At 35.8% G+C, this 21,885-nt stretch overlaps 1 protein-coding gene across 18 annotated transcripts in view; it reads right to left on the bottom strand.

Moving 5' to 3' along the window:
• raskol (Ras GTPase-activating protein raskol) overlaps positions 1-21,885 on the bottom strand; it is a 536,164-nt gene that overhangs the window by 327,033 nt on the left and 187,246 nt on the right. The window lies entirely within an intron of this gene.

The raw sequence follows: 21,885 nt of genomic DNA, 5'->3' as shown, positions 1-21,885 counted from the left end.
GAACTGGTAAGGACTGGTGCATCGTTTACAAGTGCCCAGGGCTGGCGAGCATGACGTTCCGAACTCCAGGCACTTTTGTGCTGCTCAACCTAGGGACAGTGCTCAAAAAAATGCTTCATAAGGGACATCAGTAGGTTTATGGATCTAATTAAATGGTTTGAGTGATCACTCAGGGTATATTATGCAATTGATTCAAGGAAAACGTGAATTAAAGCGGCGCCTAGAGCGCTACTTCGGTCCGAATCGTGAGTCAATCAATATTTCAATACATGAAACTTAGCCGGTTTGGTTAGGCTTAGATAGTAAACCACATAAAAAATAGGACTTGGGTTGTATGTATGTAACGGAATATTTGAGTATAATTTTCATCAATTTACAGAAGTTTGAATTAATTTGAAACTTTGCATACATATCAAGGACTGATGGCAATACAATAATTTGATGGTGGGGGACTTAAACTCAAAGGATATAAGTTCAATTGACCTTGTTACCACTTCAAGCAGCCATAAGTTTAATTGAAAATTTGCGCACGTATCCAGGACCGATGACAATGCAAATATTTCATGGTGAAGTGACATAACGTCAAGGGACATAAGGTCAATTGACCTTCTTTAGAATGGCATAAGTTTAATTGAACCTTGTACACGTATCAAGGATCGATGATAGTGAAAAAATTTGATGGTGGGGCGACATAAGCTCAAATGATATAAAGTAAATTGACCTTATGGCCAATTCAAATGGCCATAGATTCAATTGAAACTTTGCGCACGTATCAAGGACCGATGACAATGAAATTATTTGATGGTGAGGTGACATAACGTCAACGGACATAAGGTCTATTGACCTTATTTAGAATGGCCATAAGTATTAGTGAAATAATTTGATGGTGGGGTGACATAAACTCAAAGGACATAAGGTCAATTGACCTTATGACCACTTCAAATGGTCATAAGTTTAATTGAAACTTTGCATACGTATAAAAGATCGATGAAAACGCAATAATTTAATGGTGGTGCGACATAAGGTCAGCGGACATAAGGTCAGTTAACCTAATGACCACTTCAAAGGGCCAAAAGGCCAATTTAACTTATGGCCATTTGAATTGGTCATAAGATCAATTGGCCGTATAAAGTGGCAAAAGGCCAAAATTTGGTTAGTGGCCACTTAGGCCATTTTAGTTCGGTTGGCTAAAAAGGCGCATCTTTTTAGTATTTTTAACTGTTATTTGTTTAATTAAAAAACATGGCATTGAGCTTTGGATGCACAATTTTTCATTCATTGATTCGTTGAAAATTGGCTACGCAGAATAACCAAGTAATGTAAGCATTAATTAAATTGATAAGTGTGCATACATATTTCCAGCTAATAATGTTGTTAATGCATTTACAGTTGTAGGAGTTAAAATAAAAAAATGTAAGGCACGATAACCTCCGATGGGACCTAAGGCCGAGCTTCTCTTCCAATTTGCGTCGTGCTCCTCTTGATTTTCCCTATAAATTGGCCGGACGGGACCTACATGTTTTATGCCGACTCCGAACGGCATCTGCAAGGCAGATGAGTTTTCACTGAGAGCTTTTCATGGCAGAAATACACTCGGAGCGCTTGCCAAACACTACCGAGGGGCGACCCCGCATTAGACAAGTTTTCTTCTAATTGTAAACCCGTATTTCTAAAATTTTGATGTTGCTTTGCCCGGGGTGTGAACCCAGGGCATACGGTGTGGTAGGCGGAGCACGCTACCATCACACCACGGTGGCTGCCAAGTGGTTGTAGTAGTTAATAACAGCAGTTAATAAAAAAATGTATATAATTTGAAACAAAATTGGTAAAAACAAAAGAAAACCAGTTAGCTAAGATATTAAAAAAAAACTAAACCAAGGTAAAATTACTAAAAGAAAAATTCAAAAAAAATTAAAAATATAAAATATGTTAAAAAAAAACACCTTAAAAAATGCATAAAATAAAAAAACATGTATATTTATAGTATGAATATTAAAAAAAAAAATTGCTGAATGTTTTTGTATAATTTTTCATCAGCTGCCTGCGGCGTTTATTTTAGTCTACGTACTTTTTTGTTGGAAACAAATTTTCAAATGTTTCTTTGGAAATTTATGGTTAACGCAATTAAATTATGTTCATACATATGAGGTATTCCATCCCATTTCGACGAATTTGGACCCGACCCCTTTAGAATTGGCTGAAAGTTTTTCTTCTTTTTCTAGCTTACGAAAGACGTTTTTGAGAAGTTTTTCAAATTTTTTCATCCAACTCAAGAAAAGTTATGAATTTTTAAAAAAACACCGTTTTTGTTTTCAAAATGCTATAACTTTTTAAAAAATTTACCGTTTGGGATCTTTTTTTTTTAAATTTGTTTTTAAATGTACTTTTCGGAAAAAATTCAAAAAAATTTTTAAAGTTTTTTTTTTGTAATTTTTCAGTTTTTCGCGATTTTTCGAATTTCGCCCTTTTTTTTCTCATAAAAAACCAATCAATTCTGCAATCATCCTCACTAATCCCGGAGTGGGCCGAGAATTTTTTTTTTTTATTTAATTGAAAAAAAAAAACTTTAAAATTTTTTTTGTATTTTTTCCGAAAAGTACATTTAAAAACATATTTAAAAAAAAAAGATCCCAACGGTCAATTTTTGAAAAAAGTTATAGCATTTTGAAAAAAACACCGTTTTCCAACTCAAAATAAGTCTTATATATTTTGAAAAAAACGATGTTTTTCCAAATGCTATAACTTTTTCAAAAATTGACCGTTTGGGATAATTTTTTTTTATACTCAGTTGAGCAGAGCTCACAGAGTATATTAAGTTTGATTGGATAACGGTTGGTTGTACAGGTATAAAAATCATCAGGATCGAAAAAAAATTTGATTGGGCCATGTCCGTCCGTCCGTCCATCCGTTAACACGATAACTTGAGTAAATTTTGAGGTACCTTCATGAAATTTGGTATGTAGGTTCCTGAGCACTCATCTCAGATCGCTATTTAAAATGAACGATATTGGACTATAACCACGCCCACTTTTTCGATATCGAAAATTTCGAAAAACCGAAAAAGTGCGATAATTCATTACCAAAGACAGATAAAGCGATGAAACTTGGTAGGTGGGTTGAACTTATAACGCAGAATAGAAAATTAGTAAAATTTTGGATAATGGGCGTGGCGCCGCCCACTTTTAAAAGAAGGTAATTTAAAACTTTTGCAAGCTGTAATTTGGCAGTCGTTGAAGATATCATAATGAAATTGGGCACGAACGTTACTCCTATTACTATATGTACGCTTAATAAAAACTAGCAAAATCGGAGAAGGACCACGCCACTTTAAAAAAAAATTATTTTAAAGTAAAATTTGAACAAAAAATTTAATATCTTTACAGTATATAAGTAAATTATGTCAACATTCAACTCCAGTAATGATATGGTGCAACAAAATACAAAAATAAAAGAAAATTTCAAAATGGGAGTGGCTCCGCCCTTTTTCATTTAATTTGTCTAGGATACTTTTAATGCCATAAGTCGAACAAAAGTTTACCAATCCTTTTGAAATTTGGTAGGGGCATAGATTTTATGACGATAACTGTTTTCTGTAAAAAATGGGCGAAATCGGTTGAAGCCACGCCCAGTTTTTATACACAGTCGTCCGTCTGTCCTTCCGCATGGCCCTTAACACGATAACTTGAGCAAAAATCGACATATCTTTACTGAACTTAGTTCACGTACTTATCTAAACTCTCTTTATCTTGGTATAAAAAATGAACGAAATCCGACTATGACCACGCCCACTTTTTCGATATCGAAAATTACCAAAAATGAAAAAAATGCCATAATTCTATACCAAATACGAAAAAAAGGATGAAACATGGTAATTGGATTGGTTTATTGACGCGAAATATAACTTTAGAAAAAACTTTGTAAAATGGTTGCGACACCTACCATATTAAGTAGAAGAAAATGAAAAATTCTGCAGTGCGAAATAAGAAACCCTTGAAATCTTGGCAGGTATTACATATATAAATAAATTAGCGGTATCCAACAGATGATGTTCTGGGTCACCCTGGTCCACATTTTGGTCGATATCTGGAAAACGCCTTCACATATACAACTACCACCACTCCCTTTTAAAACTCTCATTAATACCTTTAATTTGGTACCAATATCGTACAAACGCATTCTAGAGTCACCCCTGGTCCACCTTTATGGCGATATCTCGAAAAGGCGACCACCTATACAACGAAGACCCACTCCCTTTTAAAAATACTCATTAACACCTTTCATTTGATACCCATATCGTACAAACAAAGTCTAAGTTGCGATACCTCGAAAAGGCGTCCACCTATAGAGCTAAGGCCCACTCCCTTTTAAAATACTCATTAACACCTTTCTTTTGATACCCATATTGTACAAACGCATTCTAGATTCACCCCTGGTCCACCTTTATGGCGATATCTCGAAAAGGCGAACACCTATAGAACTAAGGCCTACTCCCTTTTAAAATACCCATTAACACCTTTCGTTTGATACCCATATTGTACAAACGCATTCTAGAGTCACCCCTGGTCCACCTTTATGGCGATATCTCTGAAAAGGCGACCACCTGTACAACTATCACCACTCCCTTTTAAAACCCTCATTAATACCTTTAATTTGATACCCATATCGTACAAACAAATTCTAGGGTCACCCGTGGTCCACATCTATGGCGATATTTCGAAACGGCGTCCACCTATGGAACTAAGGATTACTCCCTTTTAAAATACTCATTAACACCTTTCATTTGATACCCATATCGTTCAAACGAATTCTAGAGTCAACCCTGATCCACCTTTATGGCGATATCCATAAATGGCGTCCACCTATAGAACTATGGCCCACTCCCTCTTAAAATACTCTTTAATACCTTCCATTTGATACACATGTCATACAAACACATTCCAGGGTTTCCCTCGGTTCATTTTCCTACATGGTTATTTTCCCTTATGTTGTCAACATAGCTCTCAACTGAGTATGTAATGTTCGGTTACACCCGAACTTAACCTTCCTTACTTGTTTAAATATGTTTTTAAATGTACTTTTCGGAAAAAATACAAAAAAAATTTAAGTTTTTTTTTTCAATTAAATAAAAAAAAAATAAAAATTTCGGCCCACTCCGGGATTAGTGAGGATCATTGCAGAATTGATTGGTTTTTTATGAGAAAAAAAAGGGCGAAATTCGAAAAATCGCGAAAAACTGAAAAATTACAAGAAAAAAACTTTAAAAATTTTTTTGAATTTTTTCCGAAAAGTACATTTAAAAACAAATTTAAAAAAAAAGGTTCCAAACGGTCAATTTGAAAAAGTTATAGCATTTTGAAAACAAAAACCGTGTTTTTTTTAAATTCATCATTTGAGTTGGATGAAATAATTTGAAAAACTTCTCAAAAACGTCTTTGAAAAACGTCTAGAAAAAGAAGAAAAACTTTCAGCCAATTCTAAAGGGGTTGGGTTCAAAATTGGTACAGATGGGATGGAATACCCCATATGTATTAATATTGTTATATTTGTTGTAATGTTGTTAGGCTTTTTAATGCGTGAAAGTGTTGAAAGCACCAACGATTTGTAGGTAATTGATCTGGGTACCAACATAATGTAAGAAAATGTTTTCAATATTTAATGCATGAGAAAGTTGTTGCGGTTGAAAAATACAAAAAATAAACATTTTCACGCATAATTAAATTTACAGTGAATTATCAGTCGAAGCAATGCAACGATGGCCTTGAGTATCAAAAGTTGGTAGCTAAAAGATGAGGTGCAGCTCTGCAATCAATTTTATATTGAAGTTTTATCTGTAACTGTTATGAAACAAACCGATGAGTCGTATATAACAAATCGCTAACACGGCGATAACAAACTGTTAATACTACGATACGAAATCGAAAATATGTCGGTAAGAAATCCATAACTTTTTAATAACATATCGACAACTTTTCGGTATAATCTCGCAAGAAAATCGATCAATTTCGGATAACATAGTCGATAACTTTTTGATATGAAATCGATAGCTTTTGAATAGCATATCGATAACTTTTCGGTAATAATTTCACCAATAAATCGATACATTTTGGTTAAAGTAATTCATAACTTTTTTATATAAAATTGGTAACTTTTCGATAACACGCCAATAGCAAATTGGTAATACTCCAATAACAAATCGATAGCAAACCGATAATTCTATGATAAAATTTCGACAAATTTTCGGCAAATAGTCGATAAATTTTAGATAATGCAACAATAACTTTTTTTGATAACTTTTCGATAAAAAATCGGAGACTTTTCGATAAATAATGATAAGTTTTTGAAGATAAATCGAAAGCTTTTCGATAACAAAGGGATAAACCGTCGATAAAAAGCGTTTTGATTCCTACTTGGGTTTTGACTTCTAAGATTTCCTTGCATCCCCACTCCTTTCCTGCTTTTTTCCTTTCCTTTCATTTCTTTTCCCTTCCTCTCTTTTTTCACAATTTGCTGTCTGATTTCCTTCATTTCAACTCTATCACGTACATTTGTTCCTACATTATGCTACACTGTATTGACTACACTTACGCTTACCTAAGTGTTCCCTCTCACATGATACCAATTCCACATACTACGCCTACACTTGCATTCTATAGCTTACACTTACTTTCTAGAGTAGCATACCACGTCCAAAGGCTACGCTTGGGATTTATAGCTTCTCCACCTAATTGCCAACCTCACCTAACAGTGGCGAATCCTGCTTATTTAGCAGCCGAGGCTCTGGCGACCCCAAGTTCCTCATGGCGGGACGGCCTAAAAGATTCAATGTGGGTATATTAAATGTTTTCCGAGATAGTGGGGCTTGTACTTTAATGGTGCTTGTTCTGGAAATTACCGGATCTATATGCGGCAAAGGACCTCTCCCCAAACCTTTGGGAAGTCTCTTTATCGCTATAACAACAAGCCTTACGCTTATAGTCCGGATATCCTCATTTCCTTAGCAAAGATGTCCACAATCATAATGAGAAAATGCAGCTAACAGGCCGATATTATAAATAGCAAGAAAGAGGAGGAGCTTCGAAAAGATGTCGACAGGAAACCTTGGGTCCTGGGCTTCAAAATAATACTAAAAATGATTTGGGCCAGAATTCCGACACCTTAGTTAAATACAGTCATATTGAATAACATAGTAAACATATCCTTCTTATAAAATGAAGTAAGATAGTGTCGTCTCAGGGACGGGTTGTTCCCAGTAACATGATAAAAACAGCATCTAATATAAAAAGGTGTACCTGAATTCGCCAAGAGCATACCAGAAATTTAGAAATGCTCCTCAAACCAGCCCTTACCAGCGGAGAATAAGCGCAGCAAGGGAATATGGATTCCAAGCAAGTTGTTCTCCTTGGAACCTTGCACGTAAGAAACACTTCCGTCTCAGAGCAGTGATTCTAAATCATAAGATGTCTCAGTGAGCGCATCTTTACCAAACATCAGGCGGCCAGCGAACCATGAATGTTATGTGCGAGCAGCACAGAGATCAGTTCTCAGTGCTGGCTTGTGGATTTAAGCTTGTAATGTCGAACCTTGATACGCACAAAGGAGTAGCTAGACTCCAGAGAACTCGAGCTGACCGCAGGAAAACGGAGTCGATCGTCCTAACAAAGGTGCACATTATGATAGAAGTTGGATATGAAATTTTCTCTGCAAATATAACCCCAAAGAAGGTAGTCAACTACTTACAGGCAAGGTTAGACTCTCCACTAACATGCTGGTCGTAAACTCAATACACGACTAAGAAGGCATCTCAGTAGGTATCGTTACTAAGCTGGTTGATGGCAAACGGCGCAGGAACAACAGAAACCAAAAGAAAGCTGCTGATGGTTATCAACCTTTGCAGGCTCCGAATTTCATATGTATGATCTTTCCGCGTTGCTTCTGTTCAGCGAACAGCAGCTCTGAGTGTAGCCTAAGGACCTGATGTACAAGTGAACAGCAACCTCAATCGACCTTTTACCACTGAAAAGCGAAGGAATATGGGAAGCAAAATAACAGACGGATCAAGAGCGCATATATGGGACCTAATTCTCAACTCACGTCTAACATTATGGTGTGAAAGCTTTGAGTTGGAGTCGATCGTCCTAGCTTCTTCTTTCATTAGCATTTCTACAGCCCTGCTCTGTCATCTTACAGCTTTGAAGAGATTTATTTTTAGAAGTGATACAAATCGCAACATGTGGACGTAGATATGTACATGTGAATGTAATTCATTCATTTAGTAAGTGTGAGAAAAAATATAGGCAAAGTCGTGGGCGTTTTGTTTACGCGCCGGATGTAAACAAATTGTTGTAGATTTTTATATTTTTTCTAAATTTTTTTGGTTTTATTGACGTCGGGAAAAAATTGCGATAGTTAGCACTTATTAGAGGACGTGCTTTCCACACAGTGTCTCCAAGAATAGAATAGCTCTTCTCTACTGCTGTTTTAGTGGTTGTAGTATCACAACACACTTTTGGGAAGGGTGGGCAGAGACAGTTCGTCGCAATTCTCTCTTACGGCCTTACTACCCAAGAAGCTTCTAAGCTCACCGTAAACCGACGTCGGTATGGCGACGTCGGTATGGCTTGGTAGCATTGCGCTTAAGACAAGTGAGCGATCTTTCAAGTAGGCACAACTAACCAACTTTCCATTCAAGTTAAAGCTGTTCGTCAAAAAAGGGTCTAATTGGTCCATAATTAGATCATTTGCTCCTCCTTGTGTATTTAATGAAACAGTTACTGTCGAGACAGAGGTTTGGTGTAGTTCACTATAAAGCCGAATCGCCTTCAATCTGACTGCATTACCACACCTCTCAAAGTTTACTCTAAGGGCAGATTGTAAAAGCATTTCAGAACATTTGTAGGCGTGGTGTGAAGTGCTCCCGTGCTGCTGACTGTTGGATTTATTTCATACTTCTAACCGCGATCCGCATTAGTGTTATGGTAGCGTGCTCCGCCTACCAAACCGAAGATCCTGGGTTCACGCACGCGCAAAGCAACATCAAAACTTTAGAAACAAGTTTTTTTAATTAGAACAAAGAAATTTCGAAACTGGGTCGCCCCTCAGCAGTGTTTGGAGTGTATTCCTGCCATGAAAAACTCTCAGTGAGAACTCATCTTGCCACCTTGCTAATGCCGTTCGGAGTTGGCGGAAAACATGTAGGACCCGTGCCGCCACTTTTTAGGAAAAATTTAGAGCGGATGACGTAAACTGGAAGAGAAGCTGCGCCTAAAATCTCTGCGGAGGCTATCGCGACTTACATTTATTTTTTTTTTAACCGCGTTTCGAAAATTTCCCACATCAAAATGTTTTCAAATAAATTGCGAAATTTGCTATTCAAATTATAAATATTCAACAATCACTTTGAATTTGGAAAATTGGCGCACAAACAAAAAAAAAAAAAGAATAAAAAATAAATTTATAAAATCGATTTCCTGGCGCGGCAAAAGTTCATGATAGATACTAAAATTCGAAATAATTTTATACAAAAACAAAAAAAAAAAAAAAATAATAAAAACATTTTATACGTTTAGTCATTCTCGCCACAGTTTCATAAAATCCATATGTACCGTTGCCCAACCCCACTAGCCAAGCAACAACAATTGCTGTTACAACCGCTGCTGGTACTTCATACATAATGCATATACATAAGGAGAGTCCATGTGCTGTTCCATCCATGCGTCCGTCTGTGGTCTAGTCGTCTGTTTGTTTACTATTTTTTGACTTTCGCACAAACTTGCAGCACGTATTTGTTTCCCCAACTCTACCACTCTCCTGCTTCTCAATCCACTTAGCAGCTGAGTGCATTTTGTGTCTTTTGCTAGGTCTGTTTGTTTGTCAATCAGCCGGCCGGCCTTTGTTCATACTTACATATCTACGAATGAATACGTATGGTGAGTTTGCCTAACCGCACTACGACTCTTTTGTTGTAATTTAAATTTGTTTGCCGCTTCGAGTTGTTTTTTTTATTGTTATTTTTTTTCCTTTTAAACTTTTTTCTCGTGTGGAAAACCACAATTTCCGCTGAATTGTGATTTTCCTTTCTTTCGGCTGCTTTTTATGCAAATTTTTTTTCTTTCTTTCCATTTTTGCTCCCAACTTTTTAATGGATTCTTATAGCTTGGGAATGCTTTGATTTTGTTTAATGGAAGCGAACACATTTTGCAATTAAAGAATTTTTTGTGCTTCAATTACATTTTTTATAATTTTAAAAATCTATTTTTAGCTAAATTTACACGAACACAGATATATTGTTGTTGTAAAACTTAAAAACTCTACTAAAATATTTTGAAAGTTCTGCTGAAGCTTGACGTGTATGACACGTTATCGTGTCCCCGAATAATAAAAGAATGACCCTATACGACTGGCCGATACCAAGAGCAAATTTGTAGCTGGGTCGAATTGAATCACTGGGTCCATAGTGATCATCTCGTAACTCAAACAAAAATGAGTTCAGAGTACAATCCGAAACAATGACTAGTACGTCTGGGACTAGTTTTCAAACTCGGAGAAGTACATCAAAAGGTTTCATAATACAGAAAGCTAAGAATAATGTATTGTAACGAAGTTTGGGGGATTCCGATTATTTTACACCTTCTGCTAATGTTCAAATCGCTTAACTGTCGAATAAATAACCCCAATATTCAGTATTTCAAAATGGCCTTTATTTAGACTACTTTGGAAGTAGTACTTCAATATAACAATTATACTTCACAAATAGCGTGTTTAAATCAAACTGATTACTGATTCCTCAGTTTGCTCTGCTTTTATACTCTCGGTTACCTCGTTCGTATATTTCTCCTTAGGTCTAGACGTTTCACGAACATGCCTTCTAGAACAGTTGTATCTCATGCTTGGTTATTTAGCCATATACATGTATATCTGTAGTTTATGCTTTCTTCTAGCCATATGCGTGTGTATGTGTGAATAACAACTTCTGCTCTTAGCTGCCGGCTACAAATATGTATTTGAAATAATCTCTCTGCTTCAAGCTGCTGGTTAAGTATATGGGATATTCCTCGTTGCCTTGTACATAAGTGTGTCTGCTTGCTGTTTTTGTGTTGTGATTATTTAGTAACAGCATAATGATGCTAATATTCGGCACAGTATTATGATACAAAATAACTCAGGTTTTGCTAGGGTTGGGATACATTCGTGTAACCTGCCTTGCTTTGCCGGCTCCTTAAAGCGATTTCACCATCACTTGAGATCGAAATAAAAATTTCGTATGACTGCAACAGACTATCGACTAACGTGTGAACAAAAATTTGGACCACTTTGACCTCTTCTCTTTCTACTTTTCATGACAGCTTCTGCAGAAGCAGCTTTCTATATATGCCGCCCTCCGAGTATTACTACAAGAGCATAGCCAAAGAAGATAGAAATATAAGAGACGTTAGATCGATATTTTTGTCCTCTTTGGCATAGCCTCGAAATATTAAGTTTCCACCATTAGGCATATTTAGATTTTGCCTATTGTTGGTCTTATAGTTTCGCTGCTGGAAGCGCGTCTCTGCTCGGCCGCAATTTTTGAGGCGATCATTGTCAAAGACTGAGGCAGCACTCAACCAAAATAGAGTTGTGTCCCATAACCTTAACTGAGTCTCCAGGAGAAAGAGTAGGCCTTTTTTAGCCTACAGTCACTTTGAAACGCATCCCTGCTCGGGCGCCATATATTGTCAACGACTGATAGAACACACAATAAATACAGGGTTGAGTTGAATTCCTACATCCTTGACTTTTCGGAAGTATTTTTGACCTTATTGCATGAGAATAAAAAAGTCAAGGAGGTGACCTTGATAAACTAATATTTCTTTACACTCAGTTGAGCAGAGCTCACAGAGTATATTAACTTTGATTGGATAACGGTTGGTTGTACAGGTATAAAGGAATCGAGATAGATATAGACTTCCATATATCAAAATCATCAGTATCGAAAAAAAATTTGATTGAGCCATGTCCGTCCGTCCGTCCGTCCGTCTGTCCGTTAACACGATAAATTGAGTAAATTTTGAGGTGTCTTGATGAAGTTTGGTATGTAGATTCCTGGGCACTCATCTCAGATCGCTATTTAAAATGAACGATATCGGACTATAACCACGCCCACTTTTTCGATATCGAAAATTTCGAAAAACCGAAAAAATGCGATAATTCATTGCCAAAGGCGGTTAAAGCGATGAAACTTGGTAGATAGGTTGACGATATGACGCAGAATAGAAGATTAGTAGGATTTTACACAATGGGCGTGGCACCGCCCACTTTTACAAGAAGGTAATTTAAAAGTTTTGCAAGCTGTAATTTGGCAGTCGTTGAAGATATCATGATGAAATTTGGCAGGAACGTTACTACTATTACTATATATGTGCTAAATAAAAATTAGCAAAATTGGATGAAGAACACGTCCACTTTTTAAAAAAAAATGTTTTTTTAATTCAAATTTTAACAAAAAATTTAATATCTTTACTGTATATATGTAAGTAAATTAAGTCAAAATTCAACTCCAGTAGTGATATGATGCAACAAAATACAAAAATAAAAGAAAATTTCAAAATGGGCGTGGCTCCACCCATTTTCATTTAGTTTGTCTAGAATACTTTTAATGCTATAAGTCGAACAAAAATTTACCAATCCTTCTGAAATTTGGTAGGGGCATAGATTCTACGACGGTAACTGTTCTCTGTGAAAATGGGCGAAATCTGTGGAAGCCACGCCCAGTTTTTATACACAGTCCACCGTCTGTCCTTCCGCTCGGCCGTTAACACAATAACTTGAGCAAAAACCGATATATCTTTACTAAACTTAGCCCACGTACTTATCTGAGCTCACTTTATCTTGGTATAAAAAATGGCCGAAATCCGACCATAACCACGCCCACTTTATCGATATCGAAAATTACGAAAAATGAAAAAAATGTCATAATTCTATACCAAATACGAAAAAAGGGATGAAACATGGTAACTGGATTGGTTTATTGACGCAAAATATAACTTTGGAAAAAACTTTGTAAAATGGGTGTGACACCTACCATATTAAGTAGATGAAAATGAAAAAGTTCTACAACAACCCTTGGAATCTTGGCAGGAATACTGTTAGTGGTATTGCATATATAAATAAATTAGCAGTACCCGACAGATGATTTTCTGGATCACCTGGTCCACAATTTGGTCGATATCGCGAGAACGCCTTCACATATACATCTAAGGGCCACTCGCTTTTAAAACCCTCATTAATACCTTTAATTTGATATCCATATCGTACAAACACATTCTAGAGTCACCCCTGGCCCACCCTAATAGCGATATCTCGAAAAGGCGTCCACCTATAGACCTAATGTCCACTCCATCTTAAAATGCTCAGTAACACCTTTCGTTTGATACCCATATCGTACAAACATTCTAGAGTCACCCCTGGCCCACCCTAATGGCGATATCTCGAAAAGGCGTCCACCTATAGACCTAATGTCCACTCCCTCTTAAAATGCTCAGTAACACCTTTCGTTTGATACCCATATCGTACAAACATTCTAGAGTCACCCCTGGCCCACCCTAATGGCGATATCTCGAAAAGGCGTCCACCTATAGAACTAAGGGTTACTCCCTTTTAAAATACTCATTACCACCTTTCATTTGATACCCATATCGTACAAACACATTCTAGAGTCACCCCTGGCCCACCCTAATGGCGATATCTCGAAAAGGCGTCCACCTATAGACCTAATGCCCACTCCCTCTTAAAATGCTCAGTAACACCTTTCGTTTGATACCCATATCGTACAAACATTCTAGAGTCACCCCTGGCCCACCCTAATGGCGATATCTCTAAAAGGCGTCCACCTCTAGACCTAATGCCCACTCCCTCTTAAAATGCTCAGTAACACCTTTCGTTTGATACCCTTATCGTACAAACATTCTAGAGTCACCATTGGTCCACCTTTATGGCGATATCTTGAAAAGGCGTCCATCTATAGAGCTAAGGATTACTCCCTTTTAAAATACTCATTACCACCTTTCATTTGATACCCATATCGTACAAACACATTCTAGAGTCACCCCTGGCCCACCCTAATGGCGATATCTCGAAAAGGCGTCCACCTATAGACCTAATGCCCACTCCCTCTTAAAATGCTCAGTAACACCTTTCGTTTGATACCCATATCGTACAAACATTCTAGAGTCACCCTTGGTCCACCTTTATGGCGATATCTCGAAAAGGCGTCCACCTATAGAACTAAGGATTACTCCCTTTTAAAATACTCATTACCACCTTTCATTTGATACCCATATCGTACAAACACATTCTAGAGTCACCCCTGGCCCACCCTAATGGCGATATCTCGAAAAGGCGTCCACCTATAGACCTAATGCCCACTCCCTCTTAAAATGCTCAGTAACACCTTTCGTTTGATACCCATATCGTACAAACATTCTAGAGTCACCCCTGGCCCACCCTAATGGCGATATCTCCAAAAGGCGTCCACCTATAGACCTAATGCCCACTCCCTCTTAAAATGCTCAGTAACACCTTTCGTTTGATACCCATATCGTACAAACACATTCTAGAGTCACCCCTGGCCCACCCTAATGACGATATCTCGAAAAGGCGTCCACCTATAGACCTCATTCCCACTCCCTCTTAAAATGCTCAGTAACACCTTTCGTTTGATACCCATATCGTACAAATATTCTAGAGTCACCCTTGGTCCACCTTTATGGCGATATCTCGAAAAGGCGTCCACCTATAGAACTAAGGATTACTCCCTTTTAAAATACTCATTACCATCTTTCATTTGATACCCATATCATACAAACACATTCTAGAGTCACCCCTGGCCCACCCTAATGGCGACATTTCGAAAAGGCGTCCACCTATAGACCTAATGCCCACTCCCTCTTAAAATGCTCAGTAACACTTTTCGTTTGATACCCATATCGTACAAACATTCTAGAGTCAACCCTGGCCCACCCTAATGGCGATATCTCGAAAAGGCGTCCACCTGTAGACCTAATGCCCACTCACTCTTAAAATGCTCAGTAACACCTTTCATTTCATTCCCATATCGTACAAACACATTCTAGAGACACCCCTGGCCCACCTTTATGGCGATATCTCGAAACGGCGTCCACCTATGGAACTAAGGATCACTCCTTTTCAAAATACTCATTAACAGCTTTCATTTGATACCCATATCGTACAAACATATTCTAGAGTCACCCCTGGTCCACCTTTATGGCGATTTCTCGAAAAGGCGTTCACCTATAGAACTAAAGCCCATTCCCTTTTAAAATACTCATTACCACCTTTCATTTGATACCCATATCGTACAAACACATTCTAGAGTCACCCCTGGTCCACCTTAATGGCGATATCTCGAAAAGGCGTCCACCGATAGACCTAAGGCCCACTCCCTCTTAAAATGCTCAGTAACACCTTTCATTTGATACCCATATCGTACAAACAAATTCTAGAGTCAGCCCTGGTCCACCTTTATAGCGATATCCCTAAATGGCGTCCATCCATAGAACTATGGCCTACTCTCTCTTAAAATACTCTTTAATACCTTCTATTTGATACACATGTCATACAACAACATTCCAGGGTTACCCTAGGTTCATTTTCCTACATGGTGATTTTCCTTATTTTGTCTCCATAGCTCTCAACTGAGTATGTAATGTTCGGTTACACCCGAACTTAGCCTTCCTTACTTGTTTTACCCTAAATTTGTTGCACGCGTGGTTTCTAGTATTTGAGCAATGTTCTGTGAAAACACCACATACATCGTATAAATAACCCAATGAGTTCAAAAAACCGTCCGCTATCCATTCCTTGGTGCGAGATATCTCTTACTACCCTACCTCTTGCTGCAAATAGCCCTGTCCTGTTCATCAATACATGTTCAGGCCCAGGAATCCACATGGAAGTGGTCTGGTATATTGTTATTCTGCGGAGTCTGGATGATATTATGCTAAAATGTAAGTTTAGGCGTCGTTCCTTGAATCAGTGAAGTGTGAAGTTGCGCAATTCTAGACCTCTCTCGAGCGCACCACTGTTGTTGTTTTAGTTGTTGTTGTAGCAATGCTCGCCCCACCTAATAGCTGCGACCGATCACAAATTGTCATCAATATCCTCTAACGGGAGTCCAAGGAAACTTGCCGTTTCAACAGGGGTGGACCATAAGGAAAGGGGTGTTAGAGGCGTTGGTTCCACATTACAATTAAAGAGATGGTTGGTGTCATGTGGGGACACATTGCAAGCGGGGCATACATTTTGTATGTCGGGGTTGATTCTGGATAGGTAAGAGTTTAACCTGTTACAGTATCCAGAACGAAGTTGAGCAAGAGTGACACGCGTTTCCCTGGGGAGTATGCGTTCCTCTTCCGCGAGTTCTGGATATTTTTCTTCAAGTACTGGATTCACCGGGCAATTCCCGACATAAAGGCCCGACGCCTGTCTATGGAGTTCACCAAGGACCTGCTTGTGTTTTTTCGCTTCATACGGCTGGGTTCTCAGGTGCCGTATTTCCTCAAAATGCTTACGGAGATGACTCCTTAGGCCCCTAGGCGGTGCTGGTTCGTCAATCAGATGTCTGTTGGGATGCCCAGGTTTCTGGGTATTCAACAGAAACTGTTTGGTCAGCATCTCATTTCTCTCCCTGATGGGGAGTATTCTCGCCTCATTATGCAGATGGTGTTCTGGGGACATAAGAAGACAGCCCGTGGCGATTCTGAGAGCAGTATTTTGGCAGGCCTGTAGTTTCTTCCAGCGCACCACTGTCGCCCTAATAGTCGATTGACTATCTGAGAACACATTCAATAAGCTAACTGCGCTCAGCACCAGCTCATACACCGCAGCCTTAATAGCTACGATCTTCAATTGAAAGTTACTACATTTGCTCTTCCTATCAAGATATGATCCATCTATCCATAAGGTCTAATCTGGCAGTACGCAAGTCTACCTTGCATATTACGTGGCTTAATAGAAGTTTAAAAAAATACCACAAGAGTTCAATTACATTCTGGCACAAAAGAGCTTCTCAAGTTCATCTACTTCATCTAGGCCATCAATTACATCCCGTCATTGCGCACAGGGCAGCCAAGTTCTGTATAAAGGTCGTTGTCTATGCGCCTATATGTGACCTTTGTGGGAACACCACTAACCTGGTAGAGGTTTGTCCAGTGCAAAGAGTAGGCAGGATGCCATAGTGGTTCAGTGGATAGTCTCTACCACACTCCAGAGGTAACACACCAAACAAGCTGGTTTAAATGTGACTTCAGCTCAGTGATCCCAACTTAACATAATCTTGATAGTTCACCTTATTAGACAACCTAAAACTGCAGGCTACTTCAATTTGATTCACAAAAACCTAAAGTAGCACAAAACCACTCAAATGTGCAGTCCGATTGTTTTTAAAAATGAATTTTCAAGGACTCGGCACAAAAGGATTCAATTACTTAAGAGATAATACCCTGATAAATGACTTATTCTTTACAAATTTCGTCACGCGCATAAAATGCGATATTCAAGTGTCTTAATTTAATTAGCGCATGAATATTTTGACAACAACAAAAACTTAAATCACAAAGACAAAACTACAACAATACATTTGCTGACATTCAGCATTAACTCATCAGACAAACCAGCTGGGCTTGAGCTGATTTATTTTGTGCTGATTATGAGTGTACGTGGCTGTGTCGCCTCATATCATTTAGAGGTTTTGGGAATGAGGTTTCGGGTTGTAAATGAGAACGTGAGGCTACAAAATTTGCTTAAATAGCGAATTTTACTACTCAGACACAGCGAATTCGTTTTTTTTTTGTTGTCTTTTGTCGGTCGTCCAATTACAATTGCTGCTGTCATATGTTTTTTAACAACGATTTCAGTTATTTACTTCCTTTTCTTCTCACTTTTTTATTTTTCAATTTATAATTATTTATTTTTTCTCTTTTGTAGCGTGAATTCGTGTCAACATGTCATTATAAGTAAGCGTTAACAACAACAAAAGCTACTATGTTAGTAATTCATCTGATTGCCGCTGTCAAAAAAAAAACAAAAAACATGGGAAGCCGCACTCAGCGGGCGTCAAATGTGCCTACTGAATAAAATGAAGCCACGCCCCGTTAGGGAATTTTGTTCAAGCACATCAGTTATTTTTTTTATGTTTGGATTATTTATTTGCTGTTTAAATTTTGTATTTTTTTGTTTACAATAAATTTTGGTATCTTTTAAACATTTTTTCTTATATTTATTTTCTTTTTATATTTTTTCGATTTTTTTTGCTTTTTTGAAAATTATAAGCTTCTTAACAATAATCCTTATAAAACTTTCAAGTATAATTTATATTAGGTTAGCGGCGCATTATTAACTAAAAAAACTAAAACTAACTTATTTATTTTTGGATGTGCAGACACACTAAACCTGTGATTATTTAAAAAAAAAAAAATATTATCAGTAATTTTTGTATTTATTTAATTTTAGAAAAAACCATCGAATGAATATAATAAAGAGAATTAGGTAAACGAATTTGAAAAAATGTTTAGGAAAAATTCTTAAACATTTACAAAAAATACTAACATTGAAGAAAATATTTAAGGTTTTCAAAATTTTTAGGTTTCAAATAGCTCAAAATTGTTGTTGTGAAAATTATGTATACAAGTTTCAAAAAAACTTTACGCAAAAAATGTAAAACTAGAAATTTTTGAAAATCCTAAACAAAAGTTTTAAATCAAAATTTTACAAGCTTTTGAAAACCTACAAAAAAAATTTCATTGTTTCTTGAAATTTTTAAAACCTCTACGAATTGTTCAAAGAAATACAAAAAAAAATTTATATTTAAGAAAATTTTTAAAATTTTAAAATTTATTCTCGAAACTTTTGAAAATTAAAAAAACCATATGGTCTGAATAAAGAAAATTATGTAAACCCACTTAAAAAAAAACAGTTACCAAAAAATTAAAAATTAAAGAATTTTTCGAAGTTCTTAAAAAAATTGTTTATCTTAAATTTAAAAAAACTTTTGAAAATATAAACAAAAAATTCATTCTTTCTTAGATGCTCTACGAATTGTATACAGAAACCAAAAAACATTTACAAAAAATCTCAAATTTAAGAAAATTTGAAGGTTTGAAGTATCTCAAAGCTATTGTTGTGTATAAAGAAAATTGTGTAAAAAAATCATTAACGGGAAAATGTTAAATTCAAGAAATTATTAAAATGTTCAAAAAAATGTAAATCTAAAATTTAAGAAACTTGAAAATTGAAAAAAAACATTAGATATTTTCTTAAAATTTTTAAAAGCTCTACGAATTGTACGAAGTATTTAAAAAACAGTTACGGAAAAATTAAAAATTAAAGAATTTTTGGAAGTTCTTAAAAAAAATTGTATATCTTAAATTTAAAAAACTTTTGAAAATATAAACAATGTTAACGAAAAAATTTAAAACTTAAGAGATTTTTGAGAATCTTAAAAACATTGTTGATCTTAAGTGTAAGAAATTTTTGAAAATCTTACATAAAAAAATTTATTTTTTCTTGGAATTTGAAAAACGCTATGGGCATGTAATTTTGTAGTGCCTTAATCTCAATGTATAGGTTTGAAGATAGAGACTTTCAAAAAATTTGCTTGATTTTCTTAGTTATTTAAGGAAAAAAATTTAAATGTATTGTGTAAATGACCTGAAGAAATTTATAAAAAAATTTAAATTTTTTTGAATTTTCGTTTAAATTTTTTTTTAATTTCAAAAGAAAATTTAAATTTTTTTCTTGGAATTTTGAGAAACTTTTTTGTGGTCTGACAACATATGGGTTTGAATTGTCTTAAAACTCGTAAATATGTTCGAAACTATTTTTTTTGTGAAGTGTTTTACATTTTCTTTTAAATAAAAAATGAAATCATACACACTTCTACACAAATCTAAAACAGTTTTCTGAAAAAAGCTTTAAAAAGTTTTTAAGCAAGTTTTGGCGAACTCCAAATAAAAACTTGAATTTTAAAAAATATTTCTGAAAATTTCGTAAACTTTTCGAAAACATTATAAACATTTTTTTCAATAGTAACCCTTATACGATTTTTTTTTTATATTAACTAAAATAAAAAAATAGTAATTGCAAAAATTTAAAAATTTAAACAACGTGACATCAGAACGGGCAAGGCGACAACTGTTTCGATTATTTGTGCCTTGTAAATCACTTCAAATTCTTTTCTCCCGGAAGTGGAATGCGAACCCGCACTTTTTAAAAATCTTTGCTGCTATTTTTGCGCGCACTACTGTACATACTTTTACAAGTATTTACATATGAAACTAATTTGCATTTATGTAATTTTGTCGAACACATTTTGTTAACCCCTAAATTTGTTTCTTCATGCTTTAGTGCATTTCTGTAAGGTCATTTATTTTTTTACGCATGACGTGGAGTTTTGTTGAATAATTCAAAGTCATTACGTCACGAAGCTGCACATTTTAAATACATAGATTTATAGCGAAGATAAAATTTTAATGTATATTGAAATTTTATAAAATGTTAATTAATTAATTGTTATTCAAATTTTTATTGGCTATTAAAACAAAAATTTTTTTGAAAATCGTTTTTTTGTTGTTCTATTTTTAGCAATGTGAGTTATTTTATTTTATTTTAATTATTAACAGCCATATTCCGGTTTAGGATATTCGAGATAATAATTATTTTTGTTGACCATTGGTATGATTTTCATTCTTGTAGTTGATCGATGTAGTTGATCGAAAGAAAAAAGCTGGTAATATCAACCGCATTGCGGGTCAATTCTATCAAAATTTCTGTCAATTTTAATTAATTGCAAATAGCAGTTGAATCAACTTGTTTACCTAACAATTATTACTGTCACTCAAAGACTACCAATGAAAACTGTTAAAATGTCAGATTTTCACAAGCATTGGAATAACAGTGAATGCTGTTGATATGACAGAAGTTTCCGATGCGCCATGGTCATAAAAGTGAGTAGTGAGCGCCGTGAGGGTAAGTTGCTCTTTACAACTAGCTGATGTATTCGTAATATTGACAGTTGTTATTTCCAATGAAATCAGTTCTTTTAGAAGTAAAATCTGTAATTTTGATAGAGAATCTGTTATTTTTACAGAGCAACAGTTTTTCTTCTGTTGAAATTACTAAACAAATTTGTTCAATTGACAAAAAACTAGTTTGAATTAAATATAATAGCTCAATTTTACCGAATGTCGGTTAATTCAACCAACAAACCCGATTTGTTCATTTTACTAGCGTCATTGCTCTTGGTGCATCCCCAAAATCATTCCCTGAGGCTATGTAGTCAAATACAAAAACGTTTGTGCTTTCTTTTTGACTAAAAAATTTTATATTCTTTACAGAAATTAACCCTGCCTTTAACTACCCACTTAACCTAGGCAATTTTAAATATTTAAATTCCACTATTTTTACTTTATATTCTAATTTATTTTTACATCAACCTTGAAACACTTCTAAGCCGACTATTTTTGATTAACAGCGAACACACAAAAAACTATACAAAAAAAAAACACAAAAAACAACTACAAAAAACTAGTAAATTAGAACAATAATGTCATAGTGAGAAAACTATTAAAAAAGTGAACTCGTTCACTGCTGGCGATCGGCCGGTTTAGTAATCGACACACACTCACGGAAAAAAGTATGGGCACAGGCACTTTGCTGCTTTTAACTAGCTTTGCTTAAGCAAATTTTTTAAAAGTTGCATTCAAAAGTTTGTATGGAAGAAAATGCTTAACTCAGTTGTCAAAAAAATTGCCAAAAATCAGGGAATTCTTTTAAGGCACTAAGATTGACACTTTATTATTTAAAATACAATGAGCTACAAAACTGCATACTCAG

The sequence above is a fragment of the Eurosta solidaginis genome, chromosome 4, assembly GCF_040869045.1.
Source record: "Eurosta solidaginis isolate ZX-2024a chromosome 4, ASM4086904v1, whole genome shotgun sequence".
Taxonomy (NCBI): domain Eukaryota; kingdom Metazoa; phylum Arthropoda; class Insecta; order Diptera; family Tephritidae; genus Eurosta; species Eurosta solidaginis.
The sequence above is the reverse complement of the archived record's forward strand: the minus strand, read 5'-3'. Positions and strand labels throughout refer to the sequence as shown.